This window comes from Neofelis nebulosa, chromosome 17, assembly GCF_028018385.1.
Source record: "Neofelis nebulosa isolate mNeoNeb1 chromosome 17, mNeoNeb1.pri, whole genome shotgun sequence".
Classification (NCBI taxonomy): domain Eukaryota; kingdom Metazoa; phylum Chordata; class Mammalia; order Carnivora; family Felidae; genus Neofelis; species Neofelis nebulosa.
Window position 1 is genome coordinate 35,340,350 of NC_080798.1, and position 25,548 is coordinate 35,365,897.

The 25,548-nt window shown below is 44.1% G+C and overlaps 1 long non-coding RNA gene across 2 annotated transcripts; it reads right to left on the reverse strand.

Annotated features, from left to right (window-relative positions):
• Positions 1 to 6,170: 6,170 nt before the first annotated feature.
• On the reverse strand, positions 6,171 to 25,517 carry LOC131499739 (uncharacterized). 2 transcript variants are annotated; one of them, XR_009256030.1, is made up of 5 exons: positions 25,430 to 25,517; positions 13,243 to 13,338; positions 9,670 to 9,780; positions 8,022 to 8,618; positions 6,171 to 7,145 (listed from the first exon to the last, which is right to left on the reverse strand). It is a non-coding gene; the product is annotated as an uncharacterized LOC131499739 (long non-coding RNA). The 2 variants fall into 2 exon arrangements; XR_009256029.1 differs by having other exon boundaries at positions 8,022 to 8,112; positions 25,430 to 25,512.
• Between the last annotated feature and the right edge of the window lie 31 nt (positions 25,518 to 25,548).

Consider the following 25,548-nt stretch of genomic DNA (forward strand, 5'->3'; position numbering starts at 1 on the left):
CACTTTGCCTCAGGGAAATCTTGCATAGAATTTGCCTGGGGAACCAGAGAAAAGAAGGGATATTAAGAAAAATTATCCCAGGGTGCCTGCCTGGCTCAGTCAGAAGAACGTACAACTCTTGATCTCGGGGTTGGGAATTCAAGCCCCATGCTGGGTGTTGAGGTTGCTTAAAAATAAAATCTTAAGAAAAGAAAGAAAAGAAAAGAAAAGAAAAGAAAAGAAAAGAAAGGAAAGGAAAGGAAAGGAAAGGAAAGGAAAGGAAAGGAAAGGAAAGGAAAGGAAAGGAAAGGAAAGAAAAGGAAAGGAAAGGAAAAGAAAAGAAAAGTGATCTCAAACTTGAAATGAGGCAAAAGGAGAAGTGCACATCCTTTCATTGCAGACTGGAACACTGCGTAACAGACCACCCCAGGATTATTTTGTTATCTAATCCCTCTGTTTGATTTGAACCTCTGTTTGATTTGAACTTTCCTTTTGCCTGGGGCCCTGATTCTATAAGGTTGTGTAGAATTTTGTTTGGTAGAGATACAAATGATTTTTGTCTACAAAAATGATAACCTAAAAGGTTACAGTTTTATTACCCTGTAGGATATGAGTCAGTTTTGCCTCTAACCTAGCATGCTGATTTTAGTATGCTTTTCCTGATGGATTGTATAACCTCTTTTCCTCCACTTCTCCTTTGGACTGGTTTTTACCATCCTGCTGATTCCCTCATTAACAAGTTAAATGTATCTGGGGTGTGTGCTCAGTTGTAGGAATGCCATGTTTGTAATGTTCTTTAAGTTATACTTTGACAGGGAACAGAGGTCATTTGCTGTATTTCAACAATGGTACAGGCAAGTGACCTCTTTATCAGTGCGATCAGAACCTGAGCAGTAAGGCAGAGCCCTCTGGATGCACAAATAAGGAGACATTACAAAGGACTCCGGGTACTTAAAGCAAGAAGACATGTTACAATGTTAATCATATTTTCTTAACAGGGGGTTTTGCTTAAAAATTTATGCACACACATAGGTATGTAGACAGACATACAATCTATACAGAGGAAGAGAGAGAAAAAGACTAGAAGGCTGTCAAAATAATCACCAAAATTATGTTATCAGTGATTATGGAAGGGGTCCAGAGGGAAGATTTTAATTTTCTTCCTTGTGCTTTTCTGTATTTTTCAATTTTCAACAATAAATATGTATTACATTTGGAAATTTCTCAAAATTATTTCTAAGGATAGCAGCAAATAAACTTGAGGCGGGTGGGGGGGTGGTGGGAAACCTGCCAGTAAGAAAAATTAACCCAGGGCTCCTGAGTGGCTCAGTCTGTTAAGCATCCAACTCTTGATTTCGGCTCAGGTCCTAATCTCACAGTTCATGAGATTGAGCCCCCAGTCAGGCTCTGTGCTGACAGAGTGGAGTCTGCTTGGGATTCTCTCTCTCTTCTCTCTCCCTCCGCCCTTCCCTCGCGTGCTCTCTCTCTTAAAATAAATAAATAAATAAATAAATTAATTAATTAATTAATTAAATAATAAATAATAAATAATAAAATAAATAAATAAATTTCTAACCAGTTGTAAGAAAAGCAAAGGGAGAAGAGCCAGCTAACCGGGTTACAGGCTGCCAAGAGGACTGTAGATCAGTTTATAGCAGTGGTTTTCAACTGGGAGTGATCTTGTCCTGGGGGACATTAGGCAAAGTCTGGAGACATTTTTGGCCGTCACAATGTGGGGAGGTGGTGCTAGGTATCTAGTGGGTAGAGGCCAGGGATGTCACTGAACATCCTGTAATGCACAGGACAGCCCCACAACAGAGAATTATCTAATCCAAATTTCTCAATTAGTGCCCAAATTGAGAAATCCTGGTTTTTAGCAATAAAGCCAAGGGGGAAAAAAACAGACTCTGAAGTGTGCATGCTGTAATGATAATTATGTACATGCACGTGGAGTCGAGGATATGGTTAAAGCTCTGTACACCTCATCCCCACCCACCACATCCTGCCTCTGACCTTGGGGCACTCCTTTGGGGTGTCATCCTGTCCCTCTGGCATAAAGAGTGAGGGATAGGTACATTTCCCCCCTTTTCTCTCCTGTGGGATAGAATTCCTGTTCCTCCCATGGAACACTACACAGCTATTATATAGAACGAGGCAGATCTATATATATTGACATTAAAAGATGTCCAGAATATATTAAGTAAGAAAAGCAAATTACCCAACAATTATAGTATGATCCATTTTTGTAAAAGTAAACTCTACAAAGAGGTATTAGCACTTGCTTATGTGCATATTGAGGCATTATTGCAGTGATTTCTATTAGGGGAAAATATGGAAACATGGCATTTTTCATTAAAATAATAGATTGAGGGGTACCTGGGTGGCTTAGTGGGTTGAGCATCCAATTCTTGATCTCAGCTCAGGGTTGTGGGTTCAGGGCCCATGTTGGACTCCATGCTGGGCATGAAGCCTACTTTAAAAAATAATAGGGGTGCGTGGGTGGCTTAGTCGGTTAAGCATCCAACTCTTGAGCTTGGCTCAGGTCATGATCTCACGGTTTGTGAGTTGGAGCCCCGCGTTGGGCTCTGTGCTGACAGTACAGAGCCCGAATGGGATTCTGTCTCTCTCTCTCTCCGCCCCTCCCCCGCTTGCTCTCTCTCTCAAAATCAATAAACTTAAAAAAAAATGATAGATTGAGGATATAGATTTTCCTTTGCCCCCTCCCCAAAGCCGTACCAAAACCAGAGCAAATGAACCAAAAAGTTATTAGCTCACAAAAGAGCCAAAAAGAACAGGAAAGAGAGCAATAGCAGATGAGAGGTGTTGACCAATTTGGGGAGGTGGACAGGAGATGCGTTAGTAGAGCTGAAAATGCCTGCAGAAGAGGGTGGCAGCAAGCCGTGGGGCCACCCGCTAGCCCTTAGGCTAGACGCACTGCCCAACTTGCACATCTGTGCATGGGGGCCTCCCAAGAGGCAGGAAGATTCATGGAAAAACTGCCAGGAATTGAGTCAGAGTGATGAGTGGGAGGTTGAGGGGGGTTGCCAACAGAAGCATGGCTAGGACCCTGCGTGAGAAGCAGTGAGACCACTGTGGCAGGTTGTACTTTCCCGAGAGGTCCACAAAAGTATCTCCCGTTGCACCTGTGTTCCACAGCGTGACTGTGACACCCCGCCTGTTGAGAGGTGAGGTCTATGTCCCCTCCCCTTGACTGGGGCAGGCTTGTGACTTGCTTGTAACAATAGAGTGTGGGGGCAGTGACACTGTAATGTCTGAAGCTGGGACTCTGGGCTGGAAACTTAAGCAATGTGACTGTGCTGAGACCACCATGCTGTGAGGAAGCCCATATGGAAGAACCCCACGGAGTGGCCCTGTGACAAGAGAGACAGAAAAAGAGAGAGAGAGATTGAGAGAGACAGAGAGACGGAGAGAGACAGGGCAGTAGGTGCCCGGCCCCTGCTATTCCAGCTTCAGTCACCTTCTGGCTGCAACCGCATGAGAGATCCCAAGCCAGAAATACCCATTCTGAGCCTTTCCAAAATTCTTCAGCCACAGAAACCATGAGAGATTAAAAAAAAAAAAAAAAGGGGCGCCTGGGTGGCGCAGTCGGTTAAGCGTCCGACTTCAGCCAGGTCACGATCTCGCGGTCCGTGAGTTCGAGCCCCGCGTCAGGCTCTGGGCTGATGGCTCGGAGCCTGGAGCCTGTTTCCGATTCTGTGTCTCCCTCTCTCTCTGCCCCTCCCCCGTTCATGCTCTGTCTCTCTCTGTCCCAAAAATAAATAAAAAATGTTGAAAAAAAAATTAAAAAAAAAAAAAAGAATATTGTTGTTTTGATTAGTTTTGGGTGATTTCTTATCTATCAATTATAACTGGAAGAACCACCGAAGGCCCCTTTCAGATCTAGGGCAGCCAATAAGTTACCCCCTCCTGACCCTGGCAGAAGTTTGTTCTACAGAAAAATGGAACGAGGGAGGCTCCGGACCTAAGGATACTAGGCACAGCGGAAGGCAGGAGAGACACTACACTAAAACCAGGGATGTTATGTGAAAGTCTGTACTGACCAGGGAGAACCCTGCTCCTCCTGCCCCCTGGCTCTCAGGATGCCGCCAGTCAGGCACGTGTCCTCATCATAGTGGGAAATTGGAGAAACCCCAGAAAAGTAAACAGTAGATAATTATGGGCCAAGGCAGGAGTGAAGCTTTTTCTTTCCTTTTCTTCATTTTATTTTATTTTGTATGTGTCTTTATTTAAATGTTGATTTAGTTTTGAGAGAGAGAGAGAGAGAGAGCACACACATGCAAGTGGGGGAGGGGCAAAGAGAGCTGGGAACAGAGGATCAAAAGTGGGCTCCATGCCGACAGCAGTCAGCCTGATGTGGGGCTCGAACTCATGATCCGTGAGATCATGACCTGGGCCGAAGTCGGATGCTCAAATGACTGAGCCACCCAGGTGCCCCAGGAATGAAACTTTTTAAACAGATGTTAGGACTCACTATAATTAATACCCACAGAGAGATGATGAGGTATCACATCCATGAAACACAAATAAGATTCTATTTAAAAAGAAAAAAAAAGGAGTGTTTGGGTTTGGGTTTTCCCAAATGCCCATTTCTAAGATAATGATTCCAGTGCAATGGATTTTTGGCAGGTGATCCTAGGAAATGTGGGTCAAGGAGTTGGGAAGTGAGGCAGGGAAGGGAAGGAAGCCAACAAAAGGTGTGTTACCCTAGCCAGCTACTACTGTGGGTGCCTGGAGCTTGATATTTCTGGAGAACCCCAGGAGCCGGTATAGAACATGCCTCAGAGGCACGAGGGTCCACTAACTGCCTCCAGTGGGGAGTAACCTCCAGCTTGTCCTGCAATCAGGCTGAGGATGCTGGTTGGAAGAAAATAGCTCTTGGGCAGAGCTGCATAGCTATGTGTAGTAAGCAGCTGTGGGCAGCACTCAAGGGTGAATGCCAAGGGCCTATGCCAACAATGTTTGCTGCAAGAAGCAATCAGAAAACAAGAAAGAGTTATTGTAAATTAAAAATGTAAGAGCAGAAGTAAAACATTCCATGGAAAGCTGACAAGGAAAAAGTTGAAGATACCCTGACTTAATTGATCTGGGGTTCAGGCTGGGCTTCAGGGTTATTTAAAAGCTCCCTGGGTGATTTAAAAGCTCCCTGGGGACAGTTAAAGTTAAGAACCACCGCTTGGCAGGAAAAAATAAAAGATCGCACTGATGTAAACAGAGAATACTGATTAAAAAAATTTTTTTAATGTTTATTTATTTTTGAGAGAGACAGCATGAGCGAGGTGGGGTGGGGTGGGGGGCAGAGAGAGAGGGAGACACAGAATCCGAAGCAGGCTTCAGGCTCTGAGCTGTCAGCACAGAACCCGACGTGAGGCTTAAACTCGTGAACCGTGAGATCATGACCTGAGCCGAAGTTGGATGCTCAACCAACTGAGCCATCCAGGTGCCCCAAGAATACTGACTTAACCAGAAAATTGTCATGCAATTATATAGGAAGAATGGGGACAGGGGAGGCAAGTGCATGGGAATGGTGTGTATAAAGCTACCTCAATAGGAAGGCAGTAGATCATGTCTTGGATTGATAAACCAAGAAATAGCACAGGGTGCCTGGGTGGCTTAGTCAGTTAAGCACCTGACTCTTGATTTTGGCTCAGGTCATGATTTCATGGTTGTGAGATCGAGCCCTTCATAGGGTCCTGCACTGGGCATGGAGCTTGTCTAAGATTCTCTTCCCCTCTCTATTGCCCTCCCCGCCTCTCTAAAAAAAAAAGAAAGAAAGAAAGAAAGAAAGAAAGAAAGAAAGAAAGAAAGAAAGAAAGAAAGAAAGAAAGAGCATATAAACATCTTATTCAGAAATACAGAGGTAAATGCCAGGAGAAACAGCTGAAAGAATAGTAACTTTCTGAGGAGCAGGACTCAGGGGTGTGTGTGTATGTGCGTGTGTGTGTGTGTGTGTGTGTGTGTGTGTGTTGCATTACTAACATTTGCTAGAAACCTTACAATATTATTTGATTTTTTAATACCATGAATATGCATGAATTTGACCAAAATTTTAAAAGATTGTTTTTATAAAGGAACAGAAGAAAACATCAGGAGCAACCTAAGCATCCACCAGTAGGGAAAAGCTAAATACATTGTAATACATTCATTTAATGGAACACAATGCTATGCTTAGAATGAGGTAGCTGTATACATCCTAACACAGATGAATTTTCAAGATAGTATGACCAGAGTTGGCAAACAATAGGTGTGATATGCCAACATTTATGTAAACCACATGCACGCAAAATAGAGCTATTTATTCCCCACGGAAATAGAAACATGTGCAATTAAAAACACATAGAGCAGGATGGGGAAGAATACACTCAGAAGAGATAACAGGCATAACCCGTGGGCTGTGGTGAGAGTGGACTCAGAGGATAAAAATCAAGGCAGATTTTGTACCGTTTCATTGTTTTTCCCCCACAGAAAATAAATTTTTGTATTACTTGTAAAATTAGATTAAATTTTTAAAACTGAACATTCATCAAGAAACTGAGAAGACAAGCCACAGATTGGGAGAAAATATTTGCAAAAGGCATATTTGATAAGGCACTATTATACAAGGCACTAAATATAGAAAGAACACTTAAAACTCAACAATAAGAAAACAAACATCCCAATTAGAAAATGGGTCAAAGATCTTCACAGATACCTCACCAAAGAAGATATTTAGACGGTAAACAAACATAAAAGCTGTTCCACGTAATATACCATCAGGGAAAGGAAAATTAAAACAACAATGAGATACCATTACCCACATTTTAGAGAGGCCAAATTCTGGAACACTGACAGCACCAAATGCTGCAGATGATGTGGGGCGACAGGAAACTCATTCATTGCTAGCAGGAATATGGAATGGGAAAGCCACTTTGGAAGACAGTTTGACTATTTCTTACAAAACTAAGCCTGTTCTTACCGTGTGATCCAGCAATCACACTCCTTGGTATTTACCCAAGGGAGCTGAAAGTTTATATCCACACCCAAACCTGTACATGGATATTTGTAGCAGCTTTATTCATAATTGCCAAAGCTTGGGAGCAACCAAGGCATCCTTCAGTAGGCAGGTGGATAAATGGTGGTCCTTCCAGACAATGGAGTATCTTTCAGGGCTGAAAAGAAACAGGCCATCAAGCCATGCAAAAACATGGAAGAACTTTGTATGCAGATTAGTAAGTGAAAGAAGCCAGTATGAAAAGGCTACACACTGTATATAATACCAGCTATATGACATTCTGGAAAAGGCAAAATGATAGAGACAGTAAAAGGATCAGTGGCTGCCAGGGGTTGGGTGTGAAGAGAGGGGGTGAATAGGCGGAGTGCAGAGGATTCTTAGAGCAGTGAGAATACATGGTACCAGAATAATGGATACATGTCACTGTACATTTGTCCAAACCCATAGAATGTCCACCACCAAGAGTGAACTGTAATATAAACTATGGACTTTGGGTGATTATGATATGTAAATGTTGGCTAATCAGCTATAACAAATGTGCCACCCTGGAGGGGGATGTTGGTAATGGAGGAGGCTGTGCATGTTGGCGGGGGGCGGGGGGGGGCAAGAAGTATATGGTGAATCTCTATACCTTCCCTTCAATTTTGCTGTGAACCTAAAACTACTCTAAAAATAATATAGTCCTAATAAAGAAAATTGAATATGCATTATACAGAATCTGGAATGTTCCACACTAAGCTATTAATAATGGATTATTCTAGGGCATGGATTGAGATGGAGGGCAGAGAGGAAGGGAAAGTTTTCTCTTTCCTGTCATTCAGTAATAATTGTTTGACAAAAACCATGATAGTATGACAGACTTTTCAATAGAATGGGGCTCTGGGGTCCTGGTAGTTCTGTCAGGCAAGTGTTTCCTGCTTTTGACAAAGGAGGAGAGTGAAGGTTCCATCTTGGCAGGGGTGAGGCCCAGCTCCAGAGGGATCTGGTAGAACCAGCTGTGACATCAGAAGGGCATGTTGACAGGGTGGCTCACTTTTCAGGAGGGGTGGAGATGGATCTCTCCTCTTCTTCCACGTGAGCTGCCGTTGGGGCTGGAGCCCACAGAGCGTCCTGTCTCAACAATCCTAAAGGAGGAGTTCTTTCCAAATCAGTAGAAACAGGGACCATTTTAATCCAGGCCTTTACACAAAGCTATCTGGGAGCCAGCCTGGATTGGAGGGGTGGGGCTGTTCATTGATCAATCAAGATCCATTGATTAGAGCAAAGGAAGAAGAGGAGGGATGGAAGGGGACTAGGGATGAGTTTTGAAAATGGGGATCTAAGCACCCTTGGGCCTATGGGTGTGTGGGGGACGGTTTGGAGACAGCAAATGCTTTTAATCATCCGTTGAGCTTCGTTAGGGACCTTTTATTAAAAAAAGCTTTTAAGTATAGCCATTTTCTTATTTGGCCCTCAGGACCACCCATAAGGTAAAGAACTGAGTGTAAATATCCCCATTTTCCAGATGAGGAGACTGAAATCTTAAAATATGAGACCACTTATCTGAAGGACAAGTTAGTAACTGAGTGCAGTATCTTTCAGCCAACGCCACAGGTCCTCTTTGCTTTTTTGGTCTGCCACAGCGTCCCTCCTTAAGACACAAGACACTGTCCTGAGACAATCGTTTCTCTGCTTGGGATCCAATGTTAGCTAAGCAGCTGCAGCTAGGCTAGCAGGAGCAGAGGGCCCCTCAGACAAGCTTGGTCCCTGAATGGGTCACTGCTTCTGCATCTACCCAGCATTGATGGCACTCTTGCCCTTGGCTGGGCAGGGCGCCAAGTGCCCTACATGCACAATCTCATGTCAGTCTTACAACAAGCCTGTTATATAGGTGTTACCATAGTCAGGCTGGCCATGTGGGCAATTCTTATAACCCTCTTTTTATGCTTCTTTATTTTGCTTTTTAACATACAGGAGTAACACAACAACAGTTGGTCTTTCTCTATGACTGTTTGCCTCTGTTCCTTCAACATGTACTTCCTGAGCACTTGATCTGTGCTGGTTTCTCCTAGATGTGGGCATATGACAGTGGACAAAACACGGTGTCCCTGCCTTCAAGGAGATTACAGTCTCCTGCTGGTAGGGTGGCAGAGAGAGACCACAAACAGATGTTATCACTCTTGACTTTCGTAGCATTGCTGGTGACAGGGGTATGGGCGTGCAGGAGATTATCTCTAAGATCATGTAGAAAGTGGCTGACAGAGAGCTGAGATATTCTGTGGTCAAGATGGAAACAAATGGAATCACAATGGGAAGGAAAGTGATGCCTCTGAGGGCCCCCAAAGTCCTGAGGCCCCACAACACACAGTAGATAGAGAACTCCAGAAATCAGCCATCCCTCCCCCTAGCCAATTTTATCCAATTCTGCTAGCAGCCCTGTGGGGGAGGCAGGTAAGATTTCTTTGCTTAAGAGAGGCTCAGAGAAGTGGAGTCCCTTGTTCAGGTCACACATAGTGGGACATATAAGAGGGAGGGGGTGGTTGGCCCTGGACTCCACATCTAGTTCTCTTTCTCACCCTGTCACTCAGTGAAACTCAGAGGAAGGAGGATGAAACTAGGACCAAGAGGGACCCTGGCTTTCCAGCCTGACACCCCCACCATGGTCCCATGCGTTGGGGTTGACAAAGCACTCTGACACTCACCTCTTTGTTACTCTGTCTGGTCCTTCTTTTGTGGTCACTTAAGACCTCACCTGTGCTCCAGAGGTGAGCATATGCATCAGCAGGACGCAGGTGACACATTCAGCAGGGTCCCTGAGGAAAGTATAACGACGGGTCTTTTACAAAGGTGAAGGCAGGATGCAGGGAAGCCAACAACAACTGGTGTGGTACTCGGGGACCTCCAATGGCTAGGAGCCATCATCCCTCCCAGACTAGAGAGGTAAGGAGAGGGAATAATTGATTACTGGGTCCACGAGGAATGGTGTTATATGGAAAATGTCCCTTGGCAGGAGATGGGACCTTCAGTGGACACAAACAGTTCATAGCAACTTGGGAGGGAAAGAGGGGCAAAATCCACACCCTGACGGTAACCTCTTCCTATCCTCCAGTCTCTTACATGTGCGTCCCATTTGCTGAGCACAACCTAAACCCAGAAGGCAAGAGTGTCTGTTTTTGTGATCTGCATGGGTTGGGCTCCCAAGGCACAGAGGTGGAGAGAGGCCATGGAGGGGCAAATAGGAGAGACCTAGCACAGCACGTAACCCAAACAAGCCAATAGGCATCAGCCCTTAGGACCTTTGCTAAAGCTACTAGGAAAGACATTCTCTTTTCTGGGGTCGCTCAGCTGGTAGGATGTGAGGCTGGGGCCATTGGTCATCTTGCTGCCCCATAAAAGTGAAGCCAATACAGAGGAAAACTGAGTCCAGAAGAGATTGAGGGGGTTGGTGGAGTAATTGTATCCCTGGATCCAGCCGTGCCTAAAGGTCGAGAAAGGACCCTTGGAGACAATGGGTCCTTACTTTGTGTAACCTGGTAGGAGTCAGGATTCTGTCACTTGCACTGGAAAGGGTCCTGAGTGACACAGGTGAAAGGTGAAAGGTGAATGAAAGGTGTCTGGGGCACAGGTGCCTGCAGGTGACCAGGAATGAAGATGGGCTGGAGTGGCCCATGATTTGTAGTTTGTGGGCGCCAATCCTTGAGGGCAGGTGGAATCCTGAGGGCCCAATTTTAGCGATGCATGTAGACTGGAAAGACGTCTCTAAAGGCAGCGGCCTCATTCAGAAGTCAGGACACCAGCACAAAACTCTCACATGCCAGCTGCTGCTCCCTGTGCTTGACATATATCAGTGTCACCCTCTCCAAAAGGCTCTGGGGGCAAAACATCCCCATTTGACAGATGACAAAACTGAGGCCTAGAGCAGTTAAGTCACTCACCAGAGCTAGGATTTGAAATCAAATAGCCTGGCTCGCCTTAACCACCTTTCCCACCCCACTGCCCTAAAGCTTCCTCAAATAAAACTGAGTAAAATCCCAATCTATTCATATATAAAACAGATATTAGCACAGTCGCTCTAGGGGTTGGGGGCTGAGGTCAATTCTGAGAAGAAAGACCTGAGCTCCCTGAGATTCACCATCACGTTGTGGATTTCCCTCCCCCTCCCCATTTAAGCACTATTGGCATAGGGCATTATGGAGTGTGCTGGGGAGGCAGGGAGATGATTTGGACCCACATTCAGGAGAACCTCAAAAGCAGACTTTTGGTATAATTATCTTATGAGGAGCACAATTATATTTACATCATACTTTTGGTTTTAAAACTATTGATTTGGGGACACCTGGGTGGCTCAGTTGGTTAAGCATCCAACTCTTGACCTTGACTCAGGTCATGATCTCACTCACCGTCGGTGAGTTCAAGCCCCACAGCTGGCAGCGTAGAGATTGCTTGGGATTCAATCTCTCCCTCTCTCTCTCTGCCCCCGCCCCCCACCTCAAAAATAAATAAATAAACATTTTTTAAAAAGAATTTAAAATCATTTAAAAAATAAATAAAACAATTGGTTTGTTAAATGTAAACACTCAAAACATATGCTATAATATTTGTAAACCTCCCTGCCCCCCTTTTGGGCATTTCACCTTCTCTTCCACCTCTTCCTTCTTCCTTTCCTTCATCATTTTTTAAAGTTAAGCTTTAAATTCTCCACTAAAATAAACTAGGGTTGTTTGAAGAAATGGCTGATTCCAGATTTGAGTAAGGAAATATATATGAACATCTAGTTTTCCAGAAAGTAAGAAAACACACACAAAATGGTGGAAACATGTCAAAAGGACAAAGTAGCCAGCTTTAAGGAGTTCCCATTGGCTGGCCAAAGTTGGTGTAATTTAAGCATCAAATCAAAGAATGACAGTAAGGGATTACAACTCCTAGAATAAAATAAGAATCCATGAGTCCATATTGATGTAAGTAAATAAAGTAGAATCCAGACTAATAGACATAAAAGGAATGGTGGCTTTAGAAAAATCACCATTTGGCAGCTGTCATAGTAACAATCTATCTAGGCAAGAGTTACCAAGAATACTAAAACTGGTGGGTGAGGTCTGATGGGAAACAGGATATTTATATAGACTTAAAGTATCTCCCTACAAGATACTTATAAACAACAAAGGGAAAAACACTAATTTTATAGCAGAGAAACTTGGCAGGCACCACCTTAACCAAGTGATCAAAGTTAAAACCAGATGATATTATCAAATGCCTCCTGACAAGTTGCCCTGAGAATGACACATCGCTTCTGTGATACTCTTGCCCAAGATGCAGAACTGCAATGCAATCACAACGTAACGTAAGACAAACCCAAATTGTGGAGCACTGTTCAAACTAACCGGCCTTTATTCCTCACAAATGTCAAGGTCGGGAAAGACAAAGACTAAGATACTGTTTCAGATCGAAGGAAACTAAATACATGTGGCCACTTAATGCAATTCTGGACCAGAAAAATTCATGTTGTTATTTTGGTATAAAAGGCATTAGTGGGACAACTGAGAAAATTTAGGTTAGATCTCTATGTTAGATATCAATATTAAATCAATGTTTATGTCTTCATTTTCATAATCTTATGAGAAAATGTTCTTGCTTTTAGGAAATTTCACACTGAAGTGTTTAGGGATAAAGGGGCACATCAGATCTGCAACTACTCTCAAATGTTTAAGAAAAAAGGAAACATTTGGGTAAGGGATATAGATGAACATCTACATATACACACATATATATGTACATACATACATATATATATATATGTGTGTATATATATGTGTGTACATATATATGTATATATATGTGTGTGTATATATATGTGTGTATAAAGAGAGAATGATAAAGCAAATGTAAAATATTAACCTATGGGGAATGTAGAAAATCTGTGTAAAACATGTCTGACAATTCTTTATTATATTTTGCAACTGAAATTATTTCAAAATAAAAAATTTTAGATAGCACAGTATTAAAAATACACCTCTTGGACTGGGATTATTAATGTGATCCCAAAAGGGGTAATTTATGATCTGAGGCTAGTGTCTGGGACATAGGCAAATTCATTATATATATTATTTTATCAGATAAAATAAGTTAATCATTGGCTTGTTAAATCTGAAGATCATAACTTGTTTACAGGCAGTTACTAATCATAAATAAGCATATGATTGCAAAACCCTGAATTGTAGCATATACACAATAAAGTATAATTTTGCATTATATATCATATGTATACATAAACATACATGTTTGAATTTTGCAAGCTCTACTACCACTGATGCTCACTCATTATTTGATCTGCTCAGGAATCAGGGGAGGTGGGCATAATTAGCCTTGTTTTACTGAAAAGGAAACAGAGGAAAATCATAAATAAGCAAGGGACAGAATCTAGATTCAAACCATCGTCTTTGAATTTCAAGGCCAGTGAGGTTTTTTTGTTTCTTTTTAAAGTTTATTTATTTTTGAGAGAGAGAGAGAGAGAGAGAGAGAGAGCACGTGCACATGTGTGCATGCAAAAGTTGGGGAGGAGCAGAGAGAGAAGGAGAGAGAGAATCTCAAGCAGGTTCAGTGCTGTCAGCACAGAGCCCGATGCTGTGGGGGTTTGATCTCATGAACCATGAAATCATTACCTGAGCTGAAATCAAGAGTCAGACAATTAACCGACTGAGCCACCCAGGCATCCACCAAGGCCAGTGTTTTTAAGCACTCTGCCACACTAATTATTGATGCTATTGTCATCAACAAACATCAGTGGAGTATCAGTTACTTTAGCTCCTATGCTTCAATTTCTATCTGTAAAATGGGATCGTAATAACATGTCTTACTAAGACCTGTCAAGTGCTCGGAATCATGCCTGCACATAGTAAATGCTCATGTGTGAATTATTAGTATTTACTGTGCATAAGGCGCGAGGATCACCATGAAATCTAAGATGCCATTCTTCACTCTGAGGCTACTCCCCACAAAGGCAAACAGCCACCACGGGCAGCTCATGCTGAGACCAGCCACAGACCTCCGTTCCATGGAATCAGACAGAGGGATGCCCTGGAAGGAGTGGCCTTGGCTAGCAGGACACTGAGGTGGGCATGCCAACACTGCTCCTTGCTCCGGGAGGAGCAGCTGCCCCTATCTGATGAAAGTCCTGATGACTACCCAGGCAACCTAGGTGCAATGGCCACCCCCACCTACATGTCTCATCTGCTACCATCAGCGCAATGGGCTTGGTGAATAAGACTTGTCATTTTACCCTGGAGGTCTCTGCCAGGGTCAGTCAGGGTCCAACCTGGAAAAGGAAATCATTCTAAAGCATCTAAAAATGGTATGATTACAGGGAATTGATTGGATGCATAGGTGGTGGAAGAGGGGGGAGGACTATGACACACCAAGTGTAAAAAGTCACGGCTACCTGTCAGCTGGAGGGGCAAGGGAGCAGGTGACGTCACTGGAGCCCAAAGGCCAGGGTCACCTGAGGAAGCCGGAACAACAACAGGCCTGTCTTGTGGGAGCTGGAGCCATGGAAGAGACACAGCCACAACCAGACAGAGAGAGCGAGAAAGCCCCCATCCCCAGTTTTTTTCCTTTCTCCTGTCTGCTGAGCTCCATCCAGGGCCCACCAGCTGACACGGGAGCCTGGGGAATGTAGCTTGAAAGTCTCCCTAGGTTACCCCTGCCCTCCCCTCACAACGCATTCAAGGGGAAGGAGAAAGGGAGAGGGATGAAGAGGAGACAGATTTCAGGGCGCACAGGGCCAGGACTAGCCCATGGCACTTCCACGGTGGTCTTCTGATAGCTCATTCAGTGCCTGGCACAGACCCATGCTTCCTAAATGTGTGTGTGTCTGGAAGGAGGTCATAGTGCCCCATGTCACAGATTGTTTTAAAAAGTGAACACCATGGGGCGCCTGGGTGGCTCGGTCGGTTAAGCGTCCGACTTCGGCTCAGGTCATGATCTCACGGTCCGTGAGTTCGAGCCCCGCGTCAGGCTCTGTGCTGACAGCTTGGAGCCTGGAGCCTGTTTCAGATTCTGTGTCTCCCTCTCTCTCTGCCCCTCCCCTGTTCATGCTCTGCCTCTCTCTGTCTCAAAAATAAATAAACGTTGAAAAAAAATTTAAAAAGTGAACACCTGCTATCATCACTCTGGAAAGCTGTTTGACAGTATCTACTAGCTAGCAATTGCACTTCTAAGTGTATATGTGACAGAAATGTATACGTATGTTCACCAGAAGACATTTACTGGAACGTTCAGAGTAGCACTTATTACAATAGTCTCATACTGGAAACTCCCCAAAAGCTCATCAACAGTGGAATGGACAAACAGAGTGAAACACTGTATAGCCATGAGAATGAACGATCTCTGATTACCCACATCAATGTAGATGACTCCCATCAACATGATGGTGGGTGAAGGAAGTCAGACACAAAAGAGCACATGGGCTGCATGATTTCATTTGTATAAATAGGGAAAGAGGCAACACTTATGTCTGCTTCAGAAGTCAGGGTCATGGTTACTCTACAAGGTGGTGGTGACAGTTAAGGAGTATTTGGAGGGCCTGCGGGGGTGCTGGTAATGCTCTGTTTCTTCAGCCATGTGTTGGTGACACAAGTGTGTTCAGTTTTTGAAATTTTGTCAAGCTGTGCATTTATGGTTTTTGCACAGCTTCCTGTATGATACTCTTTAATAAAAACTTTACTTAAAAAAAAAGTGATCCAGTAGACAAACACTAATTTGAAAAGATATATGTACCCTGATGTTTATTGCAACATTACTTACAATAGCCAAATTATAGAAGCAACCCAAGTGTCCACTGATAGATGAAGATAAATAAAAAAGATGTGATACATATATATATATATATACATATATATATATATATATACATATACACACACACACACACACATATGTATATATATAGTGGAATATTACTCAGCCATAAAAAAGAATGAAATCTTGCCATTTGCAACAACATGGATGGATTTAGAGGGTATAATGCTAAATGAAATAAGTCCATCGGAGAAAGAAAAATACCATGTGATTTCACTCATAAATGGAATTTAAGAAAGAAAATAAACAAGCACACACAAAAAAGAGAAAAACAAAAGAACAGACCCTTACCTATAGAGAACAAACTAGTAGTTTCCAGAGGGGAGGTGAGTCGGGGAAGGGGTGAAATAGGGGAAGGGGATTAAGATCACACTTATTATCATGATGAGCACTTAGTAATGCATAGAATTGTTGAATCATGATATTGTACATCTGAAACTAATATAATGCTGTGTGTCAATTATACCGGAATTTTTTAAAAAAAGTGAATACCCTTGGGGCGCCTGGATGGCTCAGTCGGTTGGGCGTCCGACTTCGGCTCAGGTCACGATCTCACGGTCCGTGGGTTCGAGCCCCGCGTCGGGCTCTGGGCTGATGGCTCAGAGCCTGGAGCCTGCTTCCCATTCTGTGTCTCCCTCTCTCTCTGCCCCTCCCCCGTTCATGCTGTGTCTCTCTCTGTCTCAGAAATAAATAAAACGTTAAAAAAAAAAAAAGTGAATACCCTAATGGAAGGACTATTCTCTTTTTCCATTTCCTGCTTCATTCATCTTAGCCTAGGGAGCTTCCCCGGAAACTGGATGAAAGAGGAGGGTGGGCCTGGGTTCATGGTGAAAGATGAGAAAAAAAATAAGGCCAAAGGCCTGGGTACTTTTTGGGTGTCAAGTCCCGTGAACTCTTACAGGAGTTCTCTCATGACCCCCTCAGTTGCATGCACACACACACACACACACGTGCACACACATGTGCATGCACACGTGCGCGCGCGCGCACACACACACACACACACACACACACACACACACACTGCTCTAGGGGGCAGCACTAATATAAAGAGAAATGAGTTGACTTACTTCAAGTCACACAACTAGGAATGGTCTGGGGCTGGGTTTGAACTCAGGTCATTAGCTCCAGAGTCCAGGCTCTTAACACTTTTGCTCCTCCATGATCCAGAGAGAGCAGGAAGCACAGTGATGTTGACTGTCCTGGGCCTCAGCTATGTGCCTCTGATTCTGATTTCCAAAGTGGGGGCTACCTTGGGAGTGAACTTGCCCCAGCTCTGATGCTTTCCCAGGACTTTCTGCCTCTGCCTCACCCTGGCTGGGACAAAAGCAATTTCTACACATTTTGTAAGATACCAAAGATGTCTGATCATGCCTGATGTCCCCTTTTGCTTCTGGATAAGATCAAAGGCCTTTTGTCCTGACCAGGGGATCAGACCTAGATGGGGGTCCCTGAAACTGAGAAGGGAATTGTGCTCAACATGGACACCAAGAGAAAGCATCTAATAACAGCTCAAATTGGAAAGGGAAGTCAAAGGGAGCCCTCAGAAGGCAAGGGGGAAAACCAGAAGGTGGACCTTAGCAATAACCTTCTCTGCTTTGTTCTGTGGGGGTGAAGCATAGACTGGCCTTCCTTCAGTTCCCTAAACATGCTCATTCTCCCCTCTGGGCCTTTGCACAAGCTCTCTCCTCTCCCAATGCTACTCTTCCCTTGGTCTTTGCTTAGGGGCTAAAATTGTGGTTGACTTTGGACTAATTAGCCTGACCCACCTGCATCTGAATCTTACTCAGTCTCTAAATCTCAGCTTAGACTTCACTTGCTCCAGAAAACCCTTTATGACCACTTGAAATCTAAGCACCTTGCATTTCCCTCTGATAGCACTTATCACACTGGATTATAAGTGTTCATATAAGACTGGATGGTTCATGTGAGCAGGCACACCAGCCTTGCTGTTCACTACTGCATCCTCAGGGCTAAGCACACAGTAGGTGCTCAACAAATATTTCTTGAAAGAATGGAGGAAAGTGCCCTGGCAGCCATCAGATGATCCACTTCGCAGGGCTGGTCCCTCTCCCATAACTTGCAAATAGTCACTTGCCCACAAGCTCGAGTTCCTTTCTCTGATTTTTGAGCATCTTCCCATTTGTGAAAGAAGAAGGCAGGCATTTCTTTTGAAGCTTAATACTATTTGAAGCTTAACATTTTGGGTGGATCTGACCGTATCATTCTTAAATCAAAATGCAAAGTGCTGTATGAATGCCAGGCAGGGGGCAGCATCCACATGGAGATACTGGAGGCTATCAGAAGAAGAAGTGGTTCAGAAAAGTGGAAGGAGAGGGTGACCTCCAGACTTTAAGGTGCTCTGAGACCCTTTCTGTTTGTAGCTGTGTGGATTAACAGAGGCACGTTCTTCTCACTTCTCAGACAAGAAATGTCTCCCTCTTAAGCAGGGTTTCTCAACCTCAGCACTATTGTAATTTGAGGCCAGATAATTCTTTGTTGTGAGGGGCTGTCCTGTGCATCGAAGGGTTAGTGGGCTGAATACTGTCTCCTCAAATTCGTGTCCACCTAGAACCTCAGAATGTGACCTTGTTTGAATTAAGGATCTTTGCAGATGTAATTAGTTAAGGATGTTGAGATGAAATCATCTTGGATTTAGGGTGGGCCATGAATCTGATGACTAGTGTTCTCATAAGAAAAGGAGATACAAGGAAGATACAAGGTAGAAGATACAAGGAAGATACAAGGAAGAAGGCCATGTGAAGACGGAGGCAGACTGGAGTGAAAGAGTTACAAGCCAAGGAAGGATTGTGATAGAACTACAAGACACCACAGCCTAGGAAGGATTGTTCTCTAGAGCCTTCAGAAGGACTATGGCCTTGCTAATACCTTGATTTTGGACTCCTAGCCTCCAGAATCATGAGACAATAAAGTCTTTTTGTTTCCAGCCACCTGTGTGTGGTAATTTGTTATGACAGCCCTGGGGAACAAGCGCTACCACTGGTTTCTGTTCTCTAGATGCCAATAACATTTTAACAGAGTTAAAATAAACAAAAATATCTCCAGACACTGCCCAACTTCCCCCTGGGGGTGCTATTTTGTCCCCCCATCCCCCACTGAGAACTACTGCTCTAACAGGCGGATATAATGAGAGGACAGAGCAAAGTTGGATGAACCTGGATTTGAATTTCAGCCCCAGAATACCTAAGTAATTTGGGGAAAGTTGCTTAATTTCTCTGAACATCAGTTTCCTCACAAGTAAAATGGGGGTTAAGAAGGTACCTGTATCTCACAGAACCATCAAACGATGCAATGAGAGAATGTGTAGAACGTGCTTAGCACAACGTCTGGCACATAGCTAGCAATCAATAAATAGTAACTGAAACAATAGTTGTTATAAGTGTTTTCATTAAGCAATAATGATATTACCTAATTGGTAATAAATATATTAAGAAATAATAATGCCTATTATCATCACTATTATTAAGGCCTGCAAGCTGAGTCAGTTTTTCACTTAATAATCTACTGCAGATTGTTGTCAAACTGGGGTAGTGACTCCTTCCAGATGGAGGAGGTCCTGGGCACCCATCATGGTGTCATGCTTTCCAAACTATTACTTTCTCTTACGCCATCTCATTTCAGCCTGATAGTAAACTTGTAAGATGCATAGGGCAGTCACTTAAAATATGTCATCTTCATTTTACAAAGGTGGAAATTGAGGGACAAAAACACTGAGTGACTTATTCAAGTTAAGTGGCCAGTAGCCAAACCAGCCTGGAACCCTAGACAACTAAAACACTCTGCTCCTGACACTCCCACCTCTAATTCGGTCCCTTTCCCACTTCTTTTAGGTACCTAGTAACATCTCCCTAACAAAGCCTGACTCTTAGAAAAGGAACTGATGGACTACAGTTTTGAGTGACTTCATATGCAACAGTAGTCTCTCCCAAGGATATATGCACAGCAAATTTCTCTGGCTACTGGGCGGATTGTTTTTGGAGCTGAGATGAACTCTTCAGGTAGGTGGAGTCCAGATGTATTTATTAGTCAGGGTCCTGCAGGAAACAGAATTCCACTCAGTTCAACCGAATAGACCTTAGTCAAGGGACTATTTATCCTTACATGGGCAGAGCTAAAGGAATCAACAAGGATGATGAGGTATCCAGGGACCAGCAGCATTCTAGGCATGAAGGGAAGGGGAGGGATGGCGAAACCAGTGTCTGTTGGGGGCTGGTGCTATGAGTGAAAGGATGCCAGACAGGAGTGTGGTCACGGAGGGGTTATGCCCCACCAGGACTGTGGTGCCAAAGCAGGAAGGCAGCAGCGAACAAATCCCCTGGACGCTCTCTCTTCCCGCCCTCCGGTCTCCTGTGGGTGTGTCTCTCATTGGCTGAAGCCAGCCAGAAGTCAGCCCGCAAGGGATCCTGGGAAATGGAGCCCCTGGTCACTAGACTCCTAGGGCATAGAGGAGCGAGGGATCAGGTTGCTGGAGTGTGAGACACACTAGCCCAAAGATGGAGGGGTGGTGATGTGAAGGGGGCAAGAGGAGAATCAGCAAGCAGCACAGGTGAGAAGTTGATGTGATGGTGGGCTGTATTCGTGTGAACTCTTTGGCCATGAGCAGGAAGCCTGAATGTACTCACTCCACCCTTTGTATCCTCAGTTCTTATTTCAAAACCAAAGAATTTTGCTTGCTAAATTGCCAGGACTCAATAGGGGCCAAGAAGAAGGAGGTCTTCTTGAAAGATCATTGAATCTAGTAATTTATGTTCTCTGAAAACAAGCTGTCCAGATAACTGGTGCTCACAAGGGATGTGATAAAGTGGAGATTATGTGTCTTAATTTTCGAAGGGCATAGATGTTGGGGGTGGGGTGGGGATGTGGGTGTGCAAGGAGAGCCAGTGAAGTTGGCAGTCAGACGACTGAGGCTGGCTGTGCTCTTGTGAAGAAGCAAATACTTTCTGATACCAGCTACACCCACCCACCCTGGGGAGAGGAACGTATTGTCATCTTACAGGCAAGGCTGGATTCTGGATTATAAATGGAAGGAGGTCAAAGGGGGCAGTGCATGGAAGATTATCTTTGCAAACAGTCTCCATCTTTCCTTCCTTACCAGCCACCTCAGAGGAGGATTCAACCTCTGACTTAAGCCCAGAAGAGGGAGGCATGACCAGTTGACTTAGCTTTCCTCCCTAGTGTCTGGAAATTCTCAGCTTGGTGCTAGCTCAATGGCCTCCATGCTGGTCCCCAAGGTTTACTGTCCCTCTCCAGGTAGGAGTGAAGACAGTGGCAATGCAGTGTCAGAACTAGACCAAAAATGACATCTCCTGCCACCTCTCTTCTATACCTCCTCCTGCCTTAGTGAATCTTCCCAGCTGTCCCCTTATCCCATTTGTTCACCTTTCTCTGGAGAAAGAGACTTTGGGACAGAGGTGATGAGGGACTTCTCCAGAGTCACTCATACAACAAAAGAGTGACTGTGCTCAGATTCCAACTTGAGTCTGTTCGATCCCAGAACCTGAGCTCTTAAATTCCTCATAGCCCTGCCTTCACATTCTTGCATTTATTATTATTATTTTTTAATATATATGTTTTTTTTTAATTCGAGAAAGAGAGAGTGTGTGAGCTGGGGAGAGGGGCAGAGAGAGAGAGAGAGAGAGAGAGAGAGAGTCTTAAGCAGGCTCCAGACTCATCATGCAGCCCTACGCAGGGCTCAGTCCCACGATCCTAGGATCATGGCCTGAGCTGAAATCAAGAGTTGGATGCTCAATTGACTGAGCCACCCAGATGCCCCACATTCTTGCATTTATTTAACAAATATCTGTGGGGCATCTGTTTTGGGTACTAGGGATAAATCCGTGTGCAAAACAAATTCCCTGTCCTCGTGGAGCTTATATTTTAGTTGGTGGGGGTGGGGTGGGGCTGGGGAGGAAAGGCAGATAAACAAATGAATAAGTAAAATATATAATAATTTACTTAAGATAAGCATTATGGGAAAAATAAAACAGAGAATACCAAGGGTCAGGGGGAGGGGGTAGGAATGAGGTTCAATTTTACCTAGATGATTAAGGAAGGCTCATTGCAAAGATACTAATTTAAGCAAAGACCTGAAGGAGGTAAAGTACAAAAGGGGTGAAAATTTGGTGAATAGGTAGTGTTTTTCCCCCACCCCCAGGTTTTATTGGGGGGTGTAAGTGACATGAAATAAATTGCAAAGTGAGGGGTCAACCACAATAATTCAGGCAAAAGATGATGGTAGCTTGGACAGGGGTGGTCATAGTAATAAGAAGAGTTCCAGATTTAATCTGAATGCGGAGCCAGTGGGATCTGCTCACAGATCCAATGCAGGCGTGAGAAAAAGAGGGGAGTCAAGGGTTAGTAAGGGATTACTCCCAGTTTTTTGGCCTGAGTCCCTAGGAGGATGGAGATGCCAGTTACTGAGATGGAAAAGAATGGGTAAAAAGCAGATCTGGAGGGAGGAGAAAAAGCGATGTGTTAATTTTGACATGCCCACTACACATCCAAGTGTAGCTACTGAGTAGGTGCTCTGATGTACAAGGCTGGGATAGAGAAGAGAGTGTGTTTGTTCGCTTCCTTGTTTTACAGCTTTATTAAGTTATAATTGACCTACAATACACTGCACATACATAAATATCGAACAGAATACTACCTAATAAGTTTTGGAATTTTTATTTGCGTTTAAAATTTAAAGCACTGACGAAAACAACCCAAGTGTCCATTGACAGACAGATGAGTGGATAAGCAAAAATTGGTGTGTACATACAATGGAATATTATTCAGCCTTAAATAGGAAGGAAGCTCTGACACGTGCTGTGTATGAATGAGCCTTGAGAACATTATGTTAAGTGAAAAAGCCAGTCACAAAAAGACAAATACTGTATGACTGAGTTTATGTGAGGAATTTAAAGCAATCAAATTCATGGAGACAGAAAATAGAAAGGTGGTTGGCAGGGGTGGGGGCAGGGGTGGGGGCGGGGGCAATGGAGAGCTATTGTTTAATGGGTACAGAGTTTCAGTTTTGCAACATAAAAAAGCTCTGGAGACTGGTTGCACAGCAATGTGAATCTACCAGACACCACTGAACTTTATACTTAGAAATGGTTGAGATGTTAAATTTTATGTTGGGTGTTTGGTTTTTTTGTGACCACAATTTAAAAACTGCAATGCAGTGAAACAGAGTGAGAACAGCAAGGTATTTTTGTTTGGTAAGCACAGATTTTAGTTCATACATGTACTGTGCTACTAAATTTGAATCATATATTTAAGATTGAAATTTATTATTTGTGTGAGTTCAGGTCCTCTAAGCCAAGATGGAATTAGACATGAAGGGATTTATTTAATGGGGGAAACACCTGTGCTAGACAAAGGAGACGAAGCAGGAGTAGACAGGGAGAGTGTTCAGACCACAACACAGGTCTCACATTTGAGAAAGAAGAGAGAGAAGTCTGGAGAGGAAGCTTCTCAGACTATAGCATCTAACAACATTTCAGCCAGGCTGGTGGCGAGTCCCTACACCAAAGTTGCCCATTAATGAGTCCCTGTAACCACTTCTCATCTGAGATCACTTCTCCTTCCATACAAAATAGATGGCCAGGTCCACCACTCACAGGTCTGCCCCTTGAAAAGATTTTCCTGTTCTACTGTCTTTCAGGGCTTCCCACGAATGTGGTTGTAATGCAACCACCGTCCATTTTTTTTTTTTTTTTTTTTGGCTTGTACCCACATTCCAAATCAGCCCATCTCTAAACCAAGCTCAGGCTTTGCCTCCTCTTTTAGCTGATTATGACCGTGTCCCCTCCCCTAATATGGTCATGAGTGTGAACTGGAGTGGGGGTACTGGTGCAAGTGTGGTTGATGACAAGTGGCTCTGGGCTTCCTGCTCATGAAGCTTACTCATGCTCTCTGGTCCTGCTGGGACTCCATTCTGGATGGAACATTTCCATTTTACAATGAGCTGAAGCTGGGCCTGTCCAACTTTATGATTCAGTGGATCCAACAGAACCCAGGTCATGATAAGCAGGGTTGAATGCATGCATGGTTAAGCATCCCATCCCTACCAGGGTCTAGTAACAGGCCAGGAGCTGTTTCTTAGAGGGCATGAAATTCCCTGATGTGGTCTTTTTCCAAAATCTCAGGTTCTGCATTGTGGTTCTTCCACTGGATATTGCTTTAAGCTTCACACTGCATCTTTTCCCACCACTGATACCTCCAACACCATAGGATCTGCTCTATCATGTAACACAACTGATGGGGCCATTTGTATCATAGTGTGAACCTGCTGCAGAGTCCTTTCTTGCTCCAGGCCCTCCTGGGACTGGCCTCCATTTGTATCACCTGACATATGAGCATGTTAAGTATTTCTTTTTTTAAAGAAATGTTTATTTATTTATTTTTGAGAGAGAGAGTGCAAGTGTGGGAAGGGCAGAGAGAGGTGGGGAGAGAGAATCCAAAATAGGCTTCACGCTGTCAGGGCATAGCCCGATATGGGGCTCAAACTCATGGACTTCAAGATCATGACCTAAGCCAAAGTTGGTCATTTAACCGACTTAGCCACCCAGGCTCCCCAATATTAAGTATTTCTAAATGTGGTCTGCATTGCTTCTAGAGTGCAGAGAGGTCTACCAGTAGAGAGAAGAAGGTGATGGCAGGGCTCAGCCTCTCTACTGTCATCTCCAGTAATTCCACTCTGGCCCAAAATTTGTGCACCTTACCCCCAAACACAAAAGCCTTTCTTTGGAGTTTAGTGACTACGTGTTGATGCTAAGGCATGTCCCTCAGTAGGGGAAGGCAGCTGACTTCCACTCCAAGCATTTATCACAACTTGTTTTCTAACCACATCCACCCCCACCTCAGAGGAGGAGTTTGCCCATTCTGCCCTGTGCCCTCTTCCATCCCAATGGGAACAGACAGGTAGCTACCCTGCTGCCTTGCCTATCCTTGCCATGACACACACACAATGTAGAAGTTGACAGCATGAACTTTGTGTTCTGCCAGAGCTTGATTCCATTCCTCTGTGACCACGGACAACTCATCAAAGCTACTCTATTGCTCAGTTCCCGATCTGTAGAATGAAGACAGTAATACCAATCTCATAAGACTGTTTTGAAGATTAAATGAGATGATGAGTATGAAAATGTTTGAAGCGCGACATTATTGCTATCCTCACTCCATTTGCAAGAGCTGGTTTGAGGGTTCTTTCCCTCTCATTTAACCAGAAGCGAGAGCTGGAATTGCCTGCTCCATACATTCCCCCAGGATACATAATAGGTGTTCAGTGCCTATTTAGAGATGTCTCTTGAGTTTATACCAGTTAATAGTCAGGTTTTTTTCTTCTAGGAATGCAGGATATAGGTATCTGAGAGAAACTGCAGTTAGTATGTATGAAGCATCAGATGGTGAACGGAGTAGAGGACTCACAGTGAGGTAGGGGGAAGGAAGAAGCTGACAAACCGAGTGAACTTTCTGGGTGTTTCCTCTATTTGGAGAATAAACAGAATAATAGGTAAGATTACAAGGTTGTTGCAAGGATTTTCACAAACTATGCTTCACATGGTGCCAAGGGCATAGTAAGTGCCACGCAAACAGTACCTGCTATCATCAGCGCGTTATGAACGATTGTTGAGGAAGGAGGTGACTGCGCTCTGGTCCGCGGGAAGATGGGCGGAGGGGGCGCTGGGCGGGGCCTGTGGAAGTCCCGCCCCGCACGC